Source organism: Phodopus roborovskii, unplaced genomic scaffold, assembly GCF_943737965.1.
Source record: "Phodopus roborovskii unplaced genomic scaffold, PHOROB, whole genome shotgun sequence".
Taxonomy (NCBI): domain Eukaryota; kingdom Metazoa; phylum Chordata; class Mammalia; order Rodentia; family Cricetidae; genus Phodopus; species Phodopus roborovskii.
The window spans coordinates 3,797,480-3,815,057 of NW_026126443.1; positions in this window are offsets into that span (position 1 = coordinate 3,797,480).

Below are 17,578 nucleotides of genomic sequence, written 5' to 3' on the forward strand. Positions count from 1 at the left end.
CATCCATATTTGGGAATTGAAAGAATTACTGTTGCTAAAATGCCCACATCTCAATATGACTTATGCATTCAAGCTCTATAACATTTATATTAATATTTATCATGGATATAGTGATTAAAGTCACAAATTCATATGGAACAAGAACAATCTAAAACAGCTACAACATTCTTAAGAAAGGTGAAAAAATATGAAGTCCCTAAACTTCAATTTTGATGGCATATGACAAAGTCTTCAAAGTCACAATAATATGGTACCAATACAAAATAAAACTGACTGATGAAACGATGCAAAGTGCTCAGAAAAAAAATCTACTACATAAAATCAATTTCATAACTTGTCAAATGTCCATAAAGTGCTGGGAAAGTTGAATATATACATTCACATGAATGAAACTGGACCCTAACCTTGTACCCTACAAGAAAAAAAGATAATTAAGAATGTATTAAAATAAAATTCAAGGCACAAAACTATAAGCGTCCCAGAAAAAGCAGGAAAAGTATTACATATCATTGGTCTTGGCAATGATATTTGTTGACATGACACCAAAATGTTATGTAAATCACAGTAAAATAAAAAATGTTTGACTATATCATGCCAAAAGTAACAAAAATGTGTATTTAAGGCAACAAAATAACTTCCAAATACAATCCATGGCATTGGGGAAAATAGTTAAAACTATGTCTCTAAAACAGGTAATTGCTTTGGATATATATGTATTATATATGTATGTGTTCATTCATTACATATATAAGAATTAATTTTAATGGTAAATCCAAAATTAATTGATTAGAAATATGTGAAAACACAAATAGACATTTCAAGGAAGAAAATGTGTTAATGGGCATATGAAAGTAACATCATATCACTAAGCATCATGGAAACACAATTTTGAAAAATCCAGGAAATAGCAGAGTACACATCTTATAACCTAAAGAGTAACTTTTACCGGAAAGAAAATATATAACACACATTTTTAAGGTTTTAGTTATAAGGGAATTCTCACACTCAAGCAGAGATATACATTGCTAACCTCAACAGGACAAATACATATGTCCTCACCTATAATATTTAATTTAGAAAATTCACAAAAATCAATGTCGACGCTTGAGTATACAGTGCTGGCCAGTAGGAAGGGTGTGATGGAAAAATGTTACACAGTGTACAGTTTCAGTCATAAAATGAATACTTTCTCAAGTACAGGATAAATCTTCATAATGAAGATTGTATTTTATAGATAAAAGTCTGAGAGTAGATTTTAAGTGCTTCCTCTCAAGGAAAAAGTATGTGGAAATAATGTGAAGTTATGATTATGTTATTTAGTTTCATTGTGGTTATTACTTCACATGCTATGCCTACTCTTCATATGTCTAGTATCACTATGGCTAATCTTGATAGATTATTCCTTAATTTTAAACATATAAATTTTCCTGATAAGTTAAACTTCAAATCAGCTAGAGAAAGGGGAAAAATAGCACTGTAGCCTGACTAAAAAGAAAGTGGCCAAATAAGGGAATAGACCTTGGTGGCAGGCTTTAAGAATGTGGAAATGCTCAAATTAGGGAACCTAAATTTAACAAGGGAGAGGTATGAGGGAGGGAAAGATCAGATGCACCATGTTTGCAATGTTTGAGCCTATTGAAACCTGTACTAAGTCTTAGGCATTAGAATTTTTCATAAATATTGAGAGGGCAAAGCATCAAAACAGGCAAAACCCACCAGGGATCCCTGGAAAGATATCAATGATTTATTCTTTCTATTTTCTATTGTCATTTAAAAGTATTTTTTATTTATTTAAGATTAGTTAGTATCATCAAATTGCACATGAGCTTGGAGTTACCTAGTGACTCATGGGAAACCTGTCATTGGCCACACTCCTAAAGAAAATGGGCTATACCCTCCTCAACAGCCATCAACTACTATTAGCTCCTCTGCTAGGTAGGAGCCTTAGAAATACCTCTGCCTACATGCTTAACTAACTTGATATTTTACAGGGCCAGTGCAGATAACCATAGCTGCTTTCAGTTCATGTGTGTAAAAGTCATGTCATGTCTAGAGGACACAGCCATAGGGCTCTCCTCCTAATCATCCAGGTTTAACATCTGACCCAGAGTATTGGATATCTTTTCTTGGTGAGTGGGAGTAAGATTTTTCTGATCAATACCAAATTTGTAAGTGCTTTCTTGAGTTGTCAGAGAGATGAGGACTGAAACAGAATACAAATGAACCTAACATTTATCTGGAAATGAATGCTGTTGCTGTTTTTAACAAAATGTCAAAACTACAGGGATACAATGATAGACCAGATGATTGATGATAGAATTCAGAACTGCAGAGCAAATGTGAGAATTTCAGTGAGATGAAACTTGTGGAGTATTTTATTCAAATGAAAAACACACAGCTGTAGGCATTTGTGAAAATGCTTAGAACTCCCCACTAAGAATTGAATACTTATCTCAAGAAAGAGATTAATATATGAAAAATAATACACATATAGGTGCTGCCTAACTTGCTCTCTCACACACATGCACACATACACAACAGTGTGCATACACACACACACACATACACACACACATACACACACACACACATACACACACACACACACACACACATACACACACACCATTAGAAGTGAGAGACCTTAGTATGGAAAAGAGCTATGACAAATTCACCTAAATATATTCCTGATGTGTTTCTTGTTGACTTGAAAGGACTGGATAAAAGAGCAAAAGCCTTTGTTACTTTGTACATTATAATTCTTTTGGAAATTCTATGAAACAAAGAAGGCTTCATAAACTGTATTCAGGATTCATTGTAAATATTGATACTGTGATGAGGTAGATCAACATTCTCTTTTATGGATAGACAGATAATAAACAAATGAGTATATTAAAGTACAGTAAGGCTTGTTAGTCAAGTCTGTGACTCTCTGAAAAGGAAGTCAAAGATAGCAAAGAAAGAAGCATCATTTGAACTCCATTATCCTGAGTTACAGACATCAACCTGAAGTTGCTCATCAGCTAAGCTATAATTAGACATCAATAAAAATTGAAGACTACATAGACAGGTTAATAAATGACAAATAGATGGCCAGATGATTATGATAATTGATGATGATGATGGAGCAGATATATGTCTAGATAGAGGATGAGTAATAGAGATAGACAGAGGATAGAAAACAGGGAAGATAGACAAAAAATAAGTAGTAAGAAAAACATGTTGGTAAGTAGATTATAGGTAGAAATATAAATATGTATAAGTGTACAGATATGTACACTTTATGCTGTTATTTGTATAAGAAGTTTTGAAAAAAGTATTAAAAAGAAGAAAATATCCTTTGAATATATAATTTAATATTTTAAAATTTATTATTTCAATTAAAAAAACAAAAACAAAAATAAGCAGAAGAGATAAACTGTTTCTTCTCTTATTTGATTTTGGTTAGCATGTTATTAGAAAAACAGAAGTTAACTAAGACACCCATGCCCAAGTGAATAAAAAATGTCTACAGTCTTAGAAAACATAGCTCCTTAATAGTTCATTGCAAGCCCTTTCTCTGCTTTCTACCTCAACCCCCCCATTATCCACACATTTCCATTCTTTTCCATTTTCTTACTACTGTAGTGAGATCATTCCTGCACTTTTACTATCATCTTTGTACAGCTATAATCTCTGTTCTTTTTTCCTAAGCAAACCCAGAATCTCACTATTATAACTTATGATAATTTCTTCATATAAATTCCATGAAGTCAATACTATCACATGCAGGTTGGGCTCTAAAGGATAAATAAATAAGTAAAGAAACAGATAAATATGGAAATCATTCTTCTCCCCTAAGATTTAAACCTAATGCCATTTTCCAGGTAAGTGCTGTTCTTAGCATGCAGTAAGGAGATAGAACAATAAAAATAGTGCTACATGGCAGCAGTTTTATTCCTAAATTTAATGCAGGCTCCTTTAAGATTCTAATGTTGCAAAATATTTCTGGCTCAATTTGTTTTGTTTTTCCCCTGTGTAGTTAATTTTGCAAGGGTGAAATAAAGAATAAAAACTGCCTGATTTGTGTTGGAAGACTTTACAGGGCTTTTGTCTACCTCATTGTCTGTCTGTTTCTATGAGTGAGTGAGGGAATGAAGAGATTGCTCAGCCATTAAAGACTAGGCTCACTATATATATATATATATATATATATATATATATATATATATAGTATGTATGTATGTACGTACTTATGTATATGTATATGTATATATATATACATATATGTATATATATAAAAGGGTTAGTAAGAGTGAAGAGCAAAATGATTTGAGCTTTGTAAAGGATCTTTGTGAATGAAGCTTGCCTTTTCTGATCTCTCATTGTCATTCTTACTTTGACTGAATACTACTCCACTACTAAAGTAAAATCAGCTATTCTGGGATAAGCTCAACTTTGATGTAATTTTATTCTAATGAAATCAGATGCTAAGAAAAACATAGGACATATAGAAAGAGATGAATTATTTTTGACAGCCAGGCTTTGTCTTTATTGATACTTTAATAAATGAGTACTAAAAATTCAAAAGTCGTACCAGTAGGATAATCACCTATTTTGCAAGGAATTGATAATTCTGATATTATAAGGTAATTTTGGTGTGTCTACTCCTCATATTACTCAGCTTCACAATACTAAACTACTGAGAACCTGGGGATTGCGGAACCCTTTGAGGGGTCATATGTCCCTTTTATATGGTTGCCTAAGAACATCAGAAAACACAGATTTTTACATTGTGATTCATATAAGTAGAAAAATTTCAGTTATGACATAGCAGCAAAAATAAGTTTGAATTTGCGGGGTCACCACAACGTGAAGAACAGCATTAAAGGTTGAGAACCACTGCTCTAGATGGTTTCTCATTCTTAGGCAACGTGAGTATCCCATTCTGTACTGCCATGTATATTGCCATGGTTGTCTGTTTGCACTGTGGTGGCAGGGCTGTTCTTATATTTCTATTATGACTTTGTCTCATTTATCTCTTCTTGAAATGTTGAACTATCAGTTTTCCTTTATGTGCTGCTTTTCTTTTTTTTTTTTTCTCTCTCTCTCCCACTGTTTGTATCTCTGCCATCTCCCCCTTTCTTTCAAGTACACGTAAACATGCAAACACCTGGAGGTTGGATAATATATCTGTATATAGATACATACATATATACATACATATATACATAACAGAGAGGAAAGGGGAGAGACAGAGGCAGAGTCATACACACACACACACACACACACACACACAGAGAGAGAGAGAGAGAGAGAGAGAGAGAGAGAGAGAGAGAGAGAGAGAGAAGTCCAGTTTACCTTTGGAAAATATTATAGTAAATATTGTACTTGAGCTTTGAAACTTTTCTCAACTTTTTACCTAAATAGTCATCTGGTTCTTTCACTTCCAGAATTTTTTCGATGTAAATATTTCAAATTAAAAATGTCTCCAGCTAAATTTAATTATTTACTTTACAATTGGGATCTTATCTACTTTTCAGTATATACTGTCAGAAATTATTGCTAATTTTCTTCTTTTGTCTCCAGCAGTCATTATCTGTTCCATCTTCATGCTCACTCCCAAAATGTGCCTTTTAATTATCCCTTATGTTTAGTTATCCCTTTAAAGATTTGTTGTGTCCACACTGCTCCATGTCCCATGTCGTGCCATATACTGACTGTCATATTCAACTTCATTTTTTTCAAAGCTCCTTCCAACTTTTCCCCAGTGTCAGATATTGTAATATTTATGAATGTGAAGCTGCAAGTGAGAAACGAAACATATATTTCAACTTTTCATAAACATTTTGGTGGTGCTGTTTGGGATGGCTATAGAATCTTTAGTGAGTGGACCCATACATAGGAAGTACAGTACTGGGAATTAACTTAGAGAGTCTATAGTTTATCACTACTTCCAATTTTCTATATGCTTCCAAAGTGTGTATGTGGAATTCTGCTCATTAAGCTCCTGCACTAGCTTGCTGGTACACCTCTCCAGCAAATTTACACTATCTTTCTGAAATTGGAAGACCAAAGAACCCCTTCTTTTTGTAAATAAGTCTGAGCCATGGAATTTTACTACAGCAACAAAAAAGTATCTTATTCAATGGTTAAGTAGCCCAAAGGTTCTTACTTTTTGTAGGCTGAAATTAATTTGTTTTTGAAGACCTCTTACGTCTACCTGCATCTTATATCTCATTAATAAAGTTGTCACTGTTTCACTGTAACTAAACAATGCTTGCCACTGTTAGCATCTTGAAATTGAAATGTTTAATCAGTGTGACTATCCACCATAGCTTAGTTTGTGCTTTCTTCATTATTTGCAAATTCTCATTATATTTGCCATGTATTACTAAGTATTTTATTATCCATATGATTTTTAATTCCTTATAAGCTGTAGCATTTGATTTACTTTTACTGTCTTTACAGTTGTGTTCTACTATCAGAAGCCTTTTAGTAATTATACCTTTATGGGTATGTTAATATTTACAGACACACACTCTGTAGAACATTATGGACATTCTCATGTTAATATTTATTGCCCTTGTTTTTTTATTGTTTATTCCAATTTTTAATATAATCTAGGTCAAAATTAACAGTTGGACTCTAATGATTATAAAAAAGTAATTTATTGCTGAAGTTATTTCTTAAAGAAGTTTATCTGATGTAGTTAGTGACGTCAGCTGACAATTTCCTGTGTTAATTGTTTTGTTCCTGAGAAAAATGGCAAAATTTATAATGGTGTATTTCATTACCATTATTTCTGTCATTTATTCCTCTAATTTTTATATGGTGCTTTATCTTGACTTCAACATGTATGGTTTTGTTCCTATTGAGAATATGTCAATCTACTGATAATTACAGCAGGTTTTGTTATACATATCACAAGTGGTATATTATCCATTATTTAGTCATGATTTGCAACTGACAATTACAATTCCACTGAAACTAAATGTACCCATTATTATGTTAGTGTGCTTGAGACATCACATTTCCAAAGACATGATCTACCTCTTGGGACATCTCCTTTCTCTAGATAAGTGTTCCTAATGTTTGGGATTCAACCCCTTTGGGAAATGTATATCAGATATCCTGTATGTCAGACATTTACTTTACAGTTTATAACAGTAGCACAATTACAGTTACTAAGAAGCAATGAAATAATTTTATGGTTGTGGGTCATCAAAGCATGAGGAACTGTATTAAAGTGTCACAGCATTAGGATGAGTGAGAAGCACTGATCTATATAAAAGGTCTATATTGTACTGGAAATTTCTGGAAATGTATTACTCTATATTTTCAGAATATACTAACATTAAAACCTAAATGAAACTTATAAATAAGTCTTTAAAAATAGTTATTGTTATTTCAGTGTTATGTGAATTTTATTTTTTGGTCTTGCAACATTGCTTGTAAAGCCTGAAGAAAGGCAGGTTTACAGAATAGAAGTCACTGAAGCTCTATAAAACATTGTACATAGTATGTTAACTACTGAGATTTCAAAAATTCTAAAAAAACAGCCATTAAAAGTCTCTATGGATGCCTTGAAGAACTTAAAAAAGTTTGACAAAAATCAACAAAAGTCAGTAAGATATCCTTGTACCTTGGACTAGGGGTTATTCCATTTAGTCATGACTCAACGATGTTAAAGAAATGTCCAAAGATGGAGGAGACTCTTGGTGAAATGGCTTGCCATACTTTGTCATACCATATTTTCTAGGAAATTTACAACAGATGGGATTATTTTTAAGTGAGGCGTGGTTGTCAGGCAAATCTTCTTAATGTCAAGCCTAATGAAAACCTGGTGGACCACTGATCAAGACTAACCTCTTCTTTTCTATCTACCTTTACAATTTAGGACACTCACTTGGTGATAGGCAGGCAAGTTTCAGCTCTAATTTTCTTCATCATCTTATACCAGAAGAATGTTTTATTACTGATAAATTCAGTTGAGGAAACATGATGGATATAAATTTTTCTGGTTCTCATCTGTGGAAGTATGATATTGCATAGTTTTCAATGCCTTCTATACACCCCAAATGTTAGAACAAGTTTACATCTAATGCCATCAATCATGGCTTCTGATATGCATGTTACAATGCCCTTCAAGGGGACAACCAATATACTCTCAAAAGTAACAAAACCTCCAACTTTGATCCTTTACTCAACTTTAGTTGGATGAAGTTGTGTGCCCACTTATAACCCCAAGCAAAAGAATTAATTGAGGCTAACATTTTTACTTGTTACTATTATCAGGAGCTTATACAGATATACACATAAAGAAAAGTAGTCAATAAACAGCTTGAAAGCTGTCATAAATCATCACTGTGAGAGAAAAATCTAGGTGAAATAAAGCTTAGAAGTCATTTTCTTAAATCAATTGGAAAATTGAACTTGTAGGGTAAACTATCTGCTAAGAATAAGTGAAGTTGAATTTTGAGACTTAGAGTTGATGCTTGCTTACTTGGAGAAAATTTTTCTAAAACCATATTTTAAAAAAAATATAGGTACAGTAAAAAATAATCTTACAAATTTCTGAGTGTTGATAGGCCTTTGACTGAAAGGTCCTATAATTACATGAAGGTTATAATCTTACCTGAGACTTCATAATGTCATAGTTTATGTCCAGGAATATTGCCTTGCTATCAACAGGTATAATATTTGGAAAGCTGGTCTTCTTTCTGGAAGGCACAAGGCTAATCATTGTGAAATATGTTCAGTCTTATCAATAGCCAAAGTATGACCCCAGACAAAATTTTTACATATCCTTATCTAAAATTGTAGGGAAAAGGGACCCCCATACATTATAGCACCATCAGTTCTTTCTGAATCAAGCAAGATACAAGGTATTATGCAAGAAGAAACATTTGTGAAGGTCAATAAGAAATAAATATAGCACTATAGAAAGCTAATATTTAACAGGAAGCCGGCATTTAGAGATCGTGTACCATACAACTAGATTGACAAACTCTAACAACAGTAGTGGGTTTATTTGAAATAAGAAAAAGGTACAGACTTTCTCTGAGGAGTGGTACTTAGAAATATCTATATAAACATTAAGGACAACAGCTTGAAGCGCTAGCAATATAGTGTCTCAGATAAAAATAACAATGACAAATATTTAAAACAGTCAGGCTCTTCACTCAAATAATGTAAGTTTTTATAATAAGAAATGATTGGCCACACATAATATATTTACTATATTAATTATAATCCCATAAAAGAAATTTGTATTAGATAAAATGTCATATGGTATCTTTAAATTCTACCTTGATATATTTCTATACTGCTTCAACTATTTTTGGAGGTATAACCAACCCCTTAATCTTGCTGTCATTTATTTCATTTTCCATAGGGAGCTAATATTACTATTATAAAATACCAGTTTAAAATTACTGGAATTAATGATAATTGTCTTATTTTATCCTATTCCTGATATACTTCATAATTTATGCACACTTGGATTTTTGACAAATTACATCTAGTTCATTCTGCTTGAAGACAATTGTTTAACCTATCAAATGAGGCAGATTTGCTAACAATAAATTCCCTATTCTCCCTTAAAATGTGACTGACACTTCAATGAGAAGTTAAAAGATAAAGTAAAAAAAAATGAATCAAAGATCATATTTGTAAAAGTATAGGCTATAATTACACATCACATCACATATTTAAAATAACATTATACATTAATAACTTTAAAAGGAAAACCATATAAATTACAGGACATATTAATTAGAACTTTTAAGTAACACAAAACTGTACTAAATTTGCCTTTGATATGATGAAAAGAGATACAATATTCAAGAAAAAAATTAGTGCAAATTAGTGTCCGCTTTCCAATGAGAAATTATTTTCTTGCAGTTACTCCCACAGCCCCCAGAGCTTCCTCTCAAATTAATATCCTCTCCTTGCACAATTATAATTTTCATATATATTATTTACATACACACAAAATTTAAATATTAAGCTCAGCTTATTTTGTTGATTTGTATACAGGTTTAGCAGAGACCACTTAGGCCTGAATAATCTATCAGGATCCTTGTCCCTGAAGAAAACTGGCTCCTCTTTATAATCATTGACAGCCTATAGATCTTTAAATTAGTACCTGGGCCTTATTAACTTATCCCACCCATGTTGACATCTTTATAGGTGTGGTCTTGGGCAAACATCTATATTATTGAAAGTCCATTATTGTCATATCTAAATACTCTATCTTGCATCTGTCTCCCAAGTCATTCTCTCTAGTCTTTTTCCCCTTCTTATATGAAATTTCTTGAGGCTTGAGGGTAGAATTTGTGTTATTTGTGTTCCATTGATATGCAGACAAATTATAGTCACCCATTCTCTTCACTTTGACCAGTTGTGTATAGTTGGGCTTTCTCTGGACCACCAGTTCCCAGGTAACAACATTGAGACTTCTTACTAGCTATGAAAGCTTGTTTCTAGCTTACTCTTAAAACTTAAATTAACCTGTTTATATTAATCTATGTTCTGCCTTGTGTCTCATAACCTATCTTCAGTATGTTGCCTCCCACTTCTTCCATTTTTGACTGGCAAATCCCCTGTGCTAGATTCTTCCCCCAAGTTCCTATCTATCTCTTCACAGAAGTACCGCCTATCCTCTCTGGCTTAGTTACTGGTCATTCAGCTCTCTATTAAGCCAATAATAAGGTGTGTTAGACAGGTGAGGAAGGACAAAGACTTCTTTACATAGTGTGATCCAATATACTGGAACAGTTGTGGTTGTCTTTGTAGCCTGTCTGATTTAAAAGACATGATACTCTCCATGATGTACAGACTGAAGATCAGTGTTAAAAAAAATGTTATATACTATAGAAATTTGCAAATTTGCAACAGTATGGTCTCTTCTAGGTGTATGACATCTCTTGTCATGAGTTCTTGACAGCACCAGGCATGAGCTTTATGCTATTGAGTTGACCATAAGACTACTTAAACAATTATTGATTATCCCAAGACTTGAGTGACACTATTATATACCACTGGAGATATCTTACTGTGTTATTCTATTCCACTATAGTTACAGTTGGGGAGAATTGTTGACTAAATTTTTCTTAGAAGCTTTTACAGAGCCTTTTGACACTATAATATCTAGACTCAAGGTATGTGGCTTTCTCTGAGTCCTATTCCGGAAGTATTGGGTGTCAAAAATAATATTATCTTTCTGTCAAATATTGGCTGGCAATGAAGAGCAATGGAAACAACCTGTGTTTTTTCAGGTTTTGCAAGTCTACCTGGTCAACAAATCCAAAGGAAATATCCCTTGCCTGGCATGGGCTTTTTGAGGCTCAAATTATTCTTATAATAACTAAATGACCAAGATGGAAAATGCATAAGTTATCAAGTGTCACTATTCTTTTTAAATATTACACTTTAATTCTTAGCTCATACAAGTCATGAAAGTAGGAAAAACATATGTAGAAAATAGAAAGGGAGAACTAGAGAGGCTCCCATTTACAAACAATCTTTTACAGAAATAATTAAAAATAATGTTAATAATACATCCATAGCCATCTCTAAGAACTAATAAAAATGTAATGATACAAGATACAAAGTTATATTCAGGTTAACATACCATTATAGTGGAAAATAAGTATTTGAAAAGTTAATATTCCTTATTGTAGTAAGTCTTTCATAAGCTATAACTAGGTAAAAAACATAAATGAAATTTATATATGATATATATATATGTGTGTGTGTGTGTGTGTGTGTGTGTGTGTGTTTGTGTGTATGCGTGTGTGGGAAACCCCTAACAAAGGTATTAACTTAATACAATACCAGATTAATGGTTCATATTTATAAGTCATAAATCAGTATTTATAAGATACCAACTTTGATTTGTCTTCTGTCACATTCCAATCATATTGTCAGCCATTATTTTTAATGAGAAAAAGTCTTACACGTTATAACTTAAGCTTTATTTAAAAAAACATGTTTTATAAAAAGTATAAGAGCTATAAAATATATTTAGGTACTGTAGAAAACCAGTTGTATGATTCAGTATGAAGAACATTAGCATACTAGTTCTATAGATGACAAATACACAAAGGAAAATATATTCAAAAGATAATATTAAAATCAGCTATGTCATTCTAATTTACAATATAAAACACAAGAAAGAGTAGGAAGAGGGGTATCGTTAAGAGGAAGAAGAGTTCACAGAGGAAGAAGGGAAGGAAAAGATGTATGTTTGAAAGTTTTACATTCTTATAAAACTAATCAATATTAATTTTTCATTAACCCATTATGCTTCTAGATTGTCAAAACTTAGACCTATATAAAATCTTGCAAATGTGTAGTTTTGGAGGTGTTATTCATAATATGAATGACTGAAAGCAATTAATTTTTATAATAGATAAATAGAGACAGAACATCAGTAATTTCGTGGTCTATCATTTGTCTGTAAGAAAAAGTGATCTCTTAGTATTCAAAAGGCATAAAATTATCTTATAAATATAAACTAAGTAAAAAAAGCCAATATAAAATAACTACACTGGTATAATATCAATGACATAACATTCTGGAAAAAAAATGCAAAGCTATGAAGACACTGAAAAGAATGCTGACTGCTAAAGATTAGGACTATGTGAGAAGTTTGAACATTGTGAGACCCAAGAACCCAAATGGGCAATAAGTATGTTTTGTTGGGTTGTGTCAGGCTGAATATAAAAAAATCAATTTTCTTTCAAATCCACATAACTTGCAGCATGAATAATAATATTTAATGTAACATGATTTAAATATTTTTAGGGAGTTTTCAATTATAGGATCAGACACAGTATGTGAGAACATAATCTTACTTGTTATGTATGGCCAAAGCAAACATTCTGAAGAGTATGGGAGAATAATAAGGGGCTGACCTAAAAATTTTGAGAATGAATGCTGTCTGCAAGACTAAGATGAGCATGTGAAACAGCTATAAGCTAACATTCCTTAAAAATGTACACAAACATACAGATGCAAGTACATGTTTTAAAATTAACTAAATGATTAAGTTAATAGCAAGCTAAACATTTGAATGTTCCCATATAGGTTAAAGGAAAGAAAAAGAAGAAGACAGATATTGGTCATGTGTTAATTCGTCAGAATTAAAGTCAGTGCTATAAACTGATATGTGCTTTACCAGTGTGTGTACAAGACCTATTGAAAGATGACTGTAGCTCAATACAAATTTGTTTGTCTAGACAAACAAAATTTCATTCCCATGGCATGTTATCCTATATGCTTTCAAAATCAAGTTTAATCTGTAAATGAACCAACATTTCTTGGATAAATGGTTGATTCAAGAACTAGATGGAAAATATATAGTATAAAAGTATATGGAATACATTTGTTTCTCAATGTCAACAAAAGCTCAGAACTCAGCAAAAACCAACCCAAGACATCAAAGCATATAGGACAAAGCAGGAGAAAACCCAATAAGCACAGATGGAGCAAAAAAAGAAGATAAAGTACCATGAAGAGTTAAAATTTAAAACATACATGTACCCAAAGTAAACCATGTCTTTAAGAGAGAAGTAAAACTCCCACAAAATAAAATTTTTCCTCGACAAATTAGCATAGCTTTCCATTCTTAAGGTTAGCCTATTGACAGTGATGGAATTCTAAAAGTTGCAGTATAAAGATGATACACATCAAATTTACAGTGAAAGTACCACTTTAGATTAGCTGATCTTATCAGCAAGAGAGAAACTCATACTGACAGTAACTATCCTTTAACCTAATGGAATGAGAAGATAAACTTAGCTCTATGTCATTTTGTCAAATTTTCTGTCAAATATTTTCTGATTATGGTTGTCCCCCTCCACCCACCTCCTCACCTCCCCGTCTACCCAAATACACAGATCTGTGATGTCCTGTTCTTGTTGCCACAACTTCTGTGACTTTATAAGTGTGTCAGTCCTGTAGTGTCTTGAAGGCTTCTTTTCCTTGGTGTCTACCATCCCCACTGTCCCTCACAATCTTTCTTCCTCCTCTTCTGCAGAGTTCCCTGAAACTTGTGGGGAGAAATTTAAAAGATAAATTCCCTTTAGGATTAATTAAATGTCTCAAGGTCTCTCATTCTCTGCACATTATCTATGTGTGGGTATTTGTATTTCTGCACAGTAGCTAGGTGTGCAGATATTTGTTTCCATCTCCTGCATGAGGATACTTCTTTGATGATGGCCAAGGAAGCTAATGATCTATGAGTATAGCAAAATGTGTTAGGTGTAAATTTCACTAATCTAATGATGTGAAAAGATTCAAGGACTGAAAATTGTACTTAAAGAAAATGTAAAACTATGTATTTAAAACTAGTTATTTATTCATACAGGTTCCTTAAGGCAACCAATAATACACAAGGTTGTTAGCGAAACTGGACGTGGGTTATATAGAAATGCTTCACTATATTTATAATAATTTTCTGCTTGCAATTGTAAAATATTTTTCTAATCAAACATTTACTAAAATCTTCAAGTTGCTATGAAATAAAAAATAACAGCACTAATGAGAATAAAACAATGCAATTGAAACATATCCTACGAGTTTGGCTTTTCAGTAGAACAATGGGGAATATGACTGCAGGACTGAACTCTGTTCAAATGTTGGCAGATACAAGCATAGGCAAAGTGGATTTTGCCTCTTATTTGTCCCAGAAGTAAGAATCATGCACATCTCCCTGCATTCAAAATTTATATTCCATCTTGAAGAACCTCTCATCCTACTAAGAGTTTGAGCTTTAGGTTAAGCATAAGACACAGTTGAATTGACCAGTAAACCAGAAGGCATTTTGCTCAGGAAAGTTCCTGTGGAGGAAGCTCTGTGAAGAAGATAAGTAAAAGGCAGGTGTCCTCTGATCCCATTTCTTCAAGGGCTATATTTAACATTTAGCTCATTTCTAATGTAGATTTAAAATATTTAATTAATTACATTAGATGAAATGCTTGCCCAGCTGTGCAGGTTGATACAAAGCTATGAATGTATCACAGAGTAGTTTTTGACTTATAAAAACAAACCTGTCAAAAGCATTTTCATGGGATCAAGTTGTATGATATATACTTTAGGGAAAAATGCCTTGTTTGTTATAGCTTACAAAATTTGAGGTCAATGAAGCCAATGATATTGTTAGAGAAAATTTATTTTGTTGTTGATGTTTGTTAGATGTAACAAAAAGAGAAGATGTTTAATTTGTTTAGTAAAAACATGGTATCTGTTTTCTCTTTTTTATGAAAAACCAATACATTCAAAATAAATGCAATAACATTATTTACATGTTGTTTTCATCCTAATGTTTTCATGATAACTGTGCAACAATCTAGGATCTTGGGCAAAGATTCGTGCCATGTATCAGCAAAGAATGACTCTTTTCTTAACAGTAAGAAGATACAGACATTTAATTATGTTTTTATTTGGATTCAACACAAATTTGAACAAACTTTATATAACTACCATTTTATATAGAATGTTTAGTTGCTTTCTAAATAAATTCAGCAATCACTAATTTTGATCACAAGCCAACTATTTTAAAAATACTTCCGGATGTTGTTTGCCTCTAAGATTTTTCACAGCAAATGCCTCCACAGTACACTTCAGTGGGAATAGAGTTGCTGGCACATATTTTGTGCTCTATGAGCTTGAATAAGTATCTTGAGACAATGGATTATTGATTTCAATAAATTAGATGAGAGTTGGGAGAAGGGTAGTAAAAACTAAATAGTTTCTGTAAAAATAAATGAGATACCTCATGTAAATACTGATTACAAGGCATACCAATCAGTATTTTTAGCAGGGAGAATGGGAAACAAGGGATTTCTTTTTCATCCACAATCTCCATGTCTATTTTAAGTGGTAGAACCAGAAACAAAGTGCATAGTTTATTTTTGATTCACTGAAAAACAAATTTAAAAAAAACAGTTATTTGAATGACTGAGGAAAAGAAATACCTACAAATGGGAATTTGAAGAGAGCTAATATGTAATGCTGTATTTATTCAACTTTTATTTATTTCATGTGTAAGAATTTCTGCTTCTCTCTCTCTCTCTCTCTCTCTCTGTGTGTTTGTGTGTGTGTGTGTGTGTGTGTGTGTATGTGTGTGTGTGTTGTGTATGTCACATGAATACCTGGTAAATATGGAGGTCAGAATTGAGTCTTGGATCCTCTAGAATTGTAATTATAGATGGTTCTGGTCCAACATGTAATGCTTCATAAATTTATATTGATATCAAGTTAAAGTTTCCACCTTGGTTCAATGTTTTAATTGAACCTAATTATTTTTCATTTATGCCTATTCACCTCTGTGGATTATGGGCAATGGTCTTCTAAAAGTGTGAGAGTAGAGGCCAGATAAAATTTGATAAAAAATTTTATCAAAACATTGATAAAATTTCTCAACCTGTTGTTTTCCTATTTATTTTTTGGTTTTGTTCAAATCTGCTAGTAATATTAAGTTCCCTTTTTAAAAATATTTTAAAAATATATACTTATTAAATATGGTACCACCAAATTCTTTTGTGTAACTGGAAAAGGTAACTCATATGAGACAATAAAATACAGTATATTCTTTTAGAATATGTACTCATAGCAAAATACAGAAATTTATTCAGACAATTGAAATGAGTACTAAGAAGAGAAAAGCTAACTAAAAATAAAATTCCCATTAACATATTTTATAATAATATGACTTTTTTATGTCTTTTGCTTGATTGTAATACAGGCTTAATATTACAAGTTTTGCTTACATAATGAAGTCTTTAAAACTTTATTATATAAGCCTGCATATGATTTGAGTTATAATTAAGAGTTACTCATTCTTGTCATTTTCTTAATATTCCTTTATCATTTAGCACTTTCATACATTTATATGAAAAACTTGAATCATTTTCATGGCCCACTCCTGTCTCCCATTCTCCCATGTCTCCCCCTGCAGCCTGCTGTCTAAACAAGACCCACCCCTTCTACTCTAATGTCTTTTATCAGAGGTCCATTTCTTTGGAAGGAGAGAGGGAATTTTTTGGATTCTGGGTACCTGATCAGTGGCAATTCAACTTCTGAGTTGTTCTGTTATTTCATAAATTTTATAAATGTTTCATATTTTGATATGTTGAATAAAACTATACAGGCAACTTAAGAATAATGAGAGCTAGATAAATAATCTTCCCAAGGAAGAACATGCCAATTTATTATCTAATACTAATTGGACAGCATTGAAATCATGTACATACAAGTAACATTATAAGTAATTAGCAGGTTTCTTTAGAAACACATGTGTGCATATGGGCGTGTGTAACAAGAATTAATATCCTTTGAGAGAAGGAGAAACTAATAAAAAAGGTAGTTGTAGCAGGCTTTCTTTTGAGCCAACAACCAGCTCCCAAATCATGACACAGAGACTTTTTATCAATTATGAATGTTGGCCTTATCTTATGCTCCTATCTTGCTAGCTATTATAACTTAAATTAACCTGTTATTCTTCATCTCTGTTTTTGCCATGGAATTTTTTGCCTTTCTTCCTGGATATCATACTTTACTGTTGTCTCCATGTCTGCTGTCTAGCAAC